We start from the raw sequence: 6,000 nt of genomic DNA on the forward strand, positions 1-6,000 counted from the left end.
TTCATTGTTCATTGCCCCCAATTCCCATTAGATCTGGGTTTCTCATTGACCACCTGCATCACAATCTCATGGTCCACTTAATAAAAATGCACCCCACTGAGAATAAACATCTCCAGAGTTGACTGACAGACTGCATTTTTAAACACTTTTCAGGTCATCTTGGTGCACATTCAAGTTTGAGGACCTCTGTCCTAAAGCAATGTTTCTTAAACGGTGGGCCATCACCCATTCACCCATTTGCTAAAGAAATCAAATTAACAGGCCATGACCAGCAGTTGGGTTTTTTGTTTGTTTTTTAATGGAGGGGAAAAAAATAGCACACTGCAGGTAGCAAGAACATTTGTTTCCTGGAACTTACCACAGTTGTGGACCTCAGTGCAGTGAAAAGGTATTCCTTACTTTGGATCCCAAAGTTTGAAACCACTCTCCTTGAGGGAAGAAGGAAAACGGTACCCTTGTACATGATGTTTATTTCCCATTTTCCACCCCTAACTTCAAGTTTTTTTATTTTAGTTCAAGCACAGATCCCAAGACAGATCCCAGAAATTCTATTATCAAATACTAAACCAATAAGGTAAATAAGTTAAGGAGAGGTATGAGCCCCAAGGCCCCCACTCTTGTCTGAGACCCTTACCATGAAGCTGGGGATAAAGGATGGTGCCAAAGGGAAGGTGGCACAACTCTCCTCAGGCTGGACCTGTTCCTTGGTAAAGAACTTTTAGCCACTCATATCACAGTTCAGAGGAATTAAAATGTTCCTCATCAGGAGCAAGATTCATCCTTAGTCTAAGTGCTAAGGAAATGAGGAGAGGAATAGAACTCAGATTCCGCCCATCTTTGCATCCTGTGGCCATGAAGTTGACAAAGGAAAGCTAGGGAGTGGTCATCCAAGCCCACTGATTACAAACGGATTTCTCACAACCAGGAGAGTACTGAAGAGCATCAAGCACGTGAAATCAAGTCCCTCCCCAGAGCCAGTGAGTGACAGGAGTTACCTCTGGCAAGTCACTTAAGTTCTAACCCCAAGCTCCTTGCTCTGCCCATGTTCAGTCACCAAATGGGATACAGGGAAGCAGAAAACTTCCCTGCTTGTCCAACGCCCTAGGACAGGGAACCCCATCTTGCTGGACCAAAAGAGAACAACAGAGGAAGGGCAAAGAATAGATAAATAGCTAGAGGTCTTGTTAGCGCTTAGATTCACCAGAAGCAAGGACTCACTTAAAAGAGCCTTGTAACCCCAAGGCAGCAAACGGACGAGAAGGCCAAAAAGCAAAAACCCCAGCAAACCCAGGTGCAGTTTCGTGTGCTGTTCATGGCGGTGGGACTACGGGAGGGTCTGCTAACTTGCAACAGAGACAAACGGAGGACACTCACTCACTTGGCTTTTTAAGTGCTTGTAAGAGGAGAGTGAAGTCAGAGGTGGCAGTCTCCTGGGCTTCGTCCAAAAGAACAGGTGGCTACCCCAACCCCCAACTTGAGTCAAGACACCCAGAGGAGGTCAGCGGCCAAGGAGGGTGAACTTAAAGCAGTGAGAGGTCGGGTCTGCCCCTCTGCGCCAGTTCCTGGGAGGTACTCGCTGGAGAGGCCCCTACATTCCATCGGGCAGGAGAGAACTCGGCGCCCACCCCCTTGGCAAGGGCAGTGGGGAGGCTCCGGGAAGCGGCCAGGCAGGAACTCGGCTGCAGTTACCTCGGCCCAGGGCCGGCCAAGCGCTCCTGGGAGTTTCGTGGGCTGCCAGTCCCCCACAGGCGGGGGGCCCCGAGGGCGGCGGCCTCGAACCCAGTGTCTCTAGCGGAGGCCCAGCGTCACCAGGGACAGAAAACGCCCGAAGCACCCCTCCCGACCCCCAGGGAGCCCGAACCCGCAAAAAGTATGCTGAGAAGCAGCAGCGACCCGGTGTCCAAGTCCCATCCACCAAAGCACGCACCCTAGACTTGCCCGGCTCCTCGCGCAAGTCCCCGACGCCGACCCGGGAACCCGAGCCGCCACGGGTCCCTCCGCAGCCAGCCGCAGGGCCGGCAGTGTTTGTAAACAAACCGGTCACGTGGCCCCGGCGGCCCGCTTCCCACCCCGCGCGCCCGCGGCCCCCACGGGGACCCCACGCAGAACCCCGCCTCGGCGGCGCAGCGCAAGGGGTGCCGCGCGCTCCGCCCTGGCCGGGCAGGAGGGGCTACGGGACCCGAGCCCCGCGCCGGGTGCGAGGCGTCCGCGCTGACAGCGCGCCCCACGCCCACGCGCGCCCGGCCCGCGCCGCGCGCCAGGTCTGCTTACCGGGCAGCAGGCTGCCCCGTCCGGCCAGCGCTGGGCTCAGCTCCGCCGGGGTGCGCAGCAGCGAAGGACCGCCCGGCTGGCTCCCGGGCTCCGGGCGCGCTCTTAAAGCCACAGTCTCCGCCACTGCCGCCGCCGCCACTCCGCATCCCTCGGGTCGGGGCCGGGGGCTGCCCTGTGACGGACGCGCCCCCGCGCCTATCCCCTCGCCTTAGCACATAGCAACATGCCGCGGGTTGGCTCGGCTCGGCCGCAGCCCATCCTCCCGAAGCCAATCAGCGAAGGACGGAACTCCGCCCCCCCGCTTCCCCAACCTCCCACCCCCCACCGCTCTGTCCTGGGCCGGCTGGGGTGCGGGGAGTGCTTCCAGAGCCCGGTCTGGCCCGGCGCGGCTCCGCCGGCAAAGCTTGGCTAAGCAGGGCCACCGACTGAAGGAACAGAGAGACAGAGTGATGAGGATGGTTGGCTTTCAGTGCTTGGGAAGAGACCGTTTATTTGCGTTTGGGTTTTGTCCCCAGGTCAAGGCTGGGATTCCTGGAACCTAGGGTTAGGAGTGGGGAGGCTGTATAGTACTTAGACTTGTAGGGCCAAAGCAGCAACTCCCTCCTTACCTTAGTCATTTCTAACTCAGAGCCTGAGTTACCTGAAGAGGGCCTCAGGACCCCGGCCAGCTGAATTTAGTAAGATAATGCCAAACCTGCCCAGGCCCTAGTCTGAAGCAAGGCATTTCTCCACTTCTCTGTGTTCTGCTAGTAATTTCAGAGAGTTAAGAGTAGGAAAGATGTGGTAGGGGAATTGGAAGGCCCCCAGCCTCCTATTGCTGCTGATTTTCCAAAGCTTTTGCAGGGAAATGCGGATGGTTAGCCTAGAAAAGTAAGATGGTCAGTGACCAGAGGGGAGGAGCCCACGTTCTGAATCAGTGCTTTTCAAGGAAGAGAAGGTTAAAAAATAAGCCCAGGCAGTCAGGAAATCCAGGAAGGCACCAGGTGGGTGGAGTGGGGTAGTCTCCCCGCAGGAAAACAGGTCAATTTGAGAAAGAATGCTGGCAGGGGTGAGGGGAAGAGAGGATCCCAGCCTTTTCACGTCACCACCAAGGTTCTGCAGTTCCTCAGAGAGCGGTAAGAAACCCCATGTTTTACTGAACAGCTCTCAGGATGTAAGATGCCCCTGGAGGTACAGCTGACTCCACCCCCTTCCATATGCCGGTTTGCACATAAACTGAGAATGTTACTGGAGTAGACCCCCATGTGGCTCTAACTTCACCTGCAGCTCTAGCCAGCTGTGTTTAAACTATATCTGATTCAGTTACTATACATTGCATTCCCATCGGGTTCAGTTAATATACCTTGCATGGTTGGATGTGAATCCAGTCCTAATGTCAGTAAAATGTTTGTATAAACAAGAAAAGTGCCTCAAATCCATTCATTACTTCTGTATCAGCCTCAAATTTGCAATCCGGGTGTAAGCAGGAGCACCACGTCACTGTCACTGTTCGCATTTGACAAACTTGGAAAGAAAGGTTTAACATTCCTTTCTCTGAAATGTAATGGACTCTTTTTAGAGGATCAAGAGGTTGACTTCTATCTAGCTCTGATGTGCCTTCTGGGCAAATTTCTTTGTCTCTCTAGGCCTTCATTTTTACAGTTGAAAACTAAGATTGAGATAGCATGATTTCTAAAGTCCCTTCCCCTCCAAAATTCTAAGGAAGGCCAGGAAGTCAAACTTGTTACAACATTTCAGCAATATTCTCCTAGTGAATATTTGTGTTGCCAGATCAACACTCCCCAACAGTAGATGCGGCATTAGTTTAACACCCTAGGAAACCGGGATGTTATGTAACAAGATTGGTGGCTACTGTTTCTGTTTAAATAAAAGATAATGTTAGCTAAGGAGGACAAGCCTGGTGCAGTGGTTCAGAGGGAGATCTGAGGACCCCTGCAGGCCTGCAGTGTGTATGCAGGGGACTGGAGAAGGGAACAGGACGGTAGGACCAGGAGACAATAGAACCAGCCAGCCAGCCAAGGACAACAACAAAAAAATTTAATAAGTCTGATCATACCTACTCCCAGTCAAAAGAGCCAAGTATGGTGAGTTGCTAAGCATGAAGGTAGAAGTGGAACAAAGTAGTAGAAGCACCTTCTGTCTCTCTGAAAGCAAGCACCTCTAATTGCCCGAGTACATACATTCTCAGTGCCTATTACGTGCAGAATTTTCCTACCTGCATGGTAGTATTCTGAAGAATCTGCTGAGGAGAGAAGCTGGGACCAATGGAGAGTGTGGGAGAACAGACAGATATTTATCCTGTAGGGCAAAAAATGAGATGGAGAGAATATAGGGAAAGACATAAATTTGTTCAAATTTAGCCAGAGAGGTTTTTTTTTGTTGGTTTATTTGTTTAAAAAACAGCAACAACAACAACAACCCTTGATGGTAAAAGTTTGAGAGGTTCCTGGCCTCACAGACAGGTTATCAGCCTGGCTTTGTTAGTGGCCCAGCCCACTTGTCTCCTCTGTGTGAGGCCAAAGTCATTCCCAAAGCCGAACAGTCATTCTTTTCCAGCATCTTCTCTCCTACCCCATGTTCCCACCGTTGCCACATCCACGTCGTAGAATTTGATATGTTTACATCTTCCTTTCCCTCACCCCCACACCATCCATCAGCAGGTCTTGTCAGCTCTACTTAAATGTATATTTGCTCTGAACACATCTGTCTCTGCGGCTGTCACCTGATTGGAGCCACCAACATCCCTTGCCTGGAGTAAGCAACAGCCTCCCAACATCTCCCTGCTTTCGATCCATTCTCTACACAACACCAAATGGTGCTTTTTCAGAACAAACCCCTTATGATGACCCGTAAGGCCCTACTAACAAGGTCTGCCAACCTCCCAGGTTTTCCCCTATAGCTCCTTTGCTCATGCTGTTCCAGTCAAGGGGGCTCCCTTTCTTTTCCTCAAATACACCAGGCCTAGGCCTGTTATAGTATTTTTATTTGCTGTTCCCTCCACCTGAAACACTTTGCCCCAGAAGACCGCCTCCTTGCCGCTTGGTTCCCAGGTCAAATGCCTCCTCCAGAGAGCCCCCTGTCCTTACTACCCAATCTTCATGCCTCCCCCCGTCAAGGTACTCTCTATCACATCTCCCACCTTATTTTCATCATAACACATATCACTCTCTGAAATTACTGTATACACTTATTTATTTGTTTTCTGTTTCTGTCCCATCCAGCTCTCAAGTGTCAACTATATGAGAGCATCAGGGACCTTGTCTATCTTGCTTCCTGTTGTTTTCCCTGTGCCAAGAGGATCTGACATTCAACCAATATTTGTTTGTTCAATAAATAACTGAACAAATAAATAAATAAATATGCCTACTGCCTCACACCCTTGACCCCACAGTTTCCTTCACTTGGAACGTTTTTCTCTCCTTAACCCCCCGACCTTCCCCCACCACTTCTTCCTCTCATCATTCTATCTCAAAGCCTTTTGCTGAACGACTCAGGCCAAAAATCAGATCAAATGTCACTTTTTTGGAGAGTTTCCCTTAACCTCCCTAAAAAAATTATTTTTTTCTCTTCAGTACCCTCATAGTACTTTATCCATAGTCCTATTATATCACTCAGTTATCAGTTATCCATCCTCCTGCCAGTCCCTCCTGGGCTGGAACCTTACCGGATGTCTTTGTGTTTTCAGCAGCTGACACATGGCAGGCCCCTTCTCAAGGTTTGTATCTGAAT

The 6,000-nt window shown here is 51.0% G+C and overlaps 1 protein-coding gene across 1 annotated transcript in view; it reads right to left on the reverse strand.

Annotated features, from left to right (window-relative positions):
- Window positions 1-2,448, reverse strand: part of YPEL2 (yippee like 2) — a 58,789-nt gene extending 56,341 nt beyond the window's left edge. Inside the window, exon 1 of the mRNA XM_032871913.1 lies at window positions 2,272-2,448. The gene's annotated coding sequence lies outside the window, so the exon portion shown is untranslated. The remainder of the gene's footprint in view (window positions 1-2,271) is intronic.
- Between the last annotated feature and the right edge of the window lie 3,552 nt (window positions 2,449-6,000).

Source organism: Lontra canadensis, unplaced genomic scaffold (assembly GCF_010015895.1).
Source record: "Lontra canadensis isolate GAN:19392208 unplaced genomic scaffold, GSC_riverotter_1.0 scaffold43, whole genome shotgun sequence".
Taxonomy (NCBI): Eukaryota; Metazoa; Chordata; class Mammalia; order Carnivora; family Mustelidae; genus Lontra; species Lontra canadensis.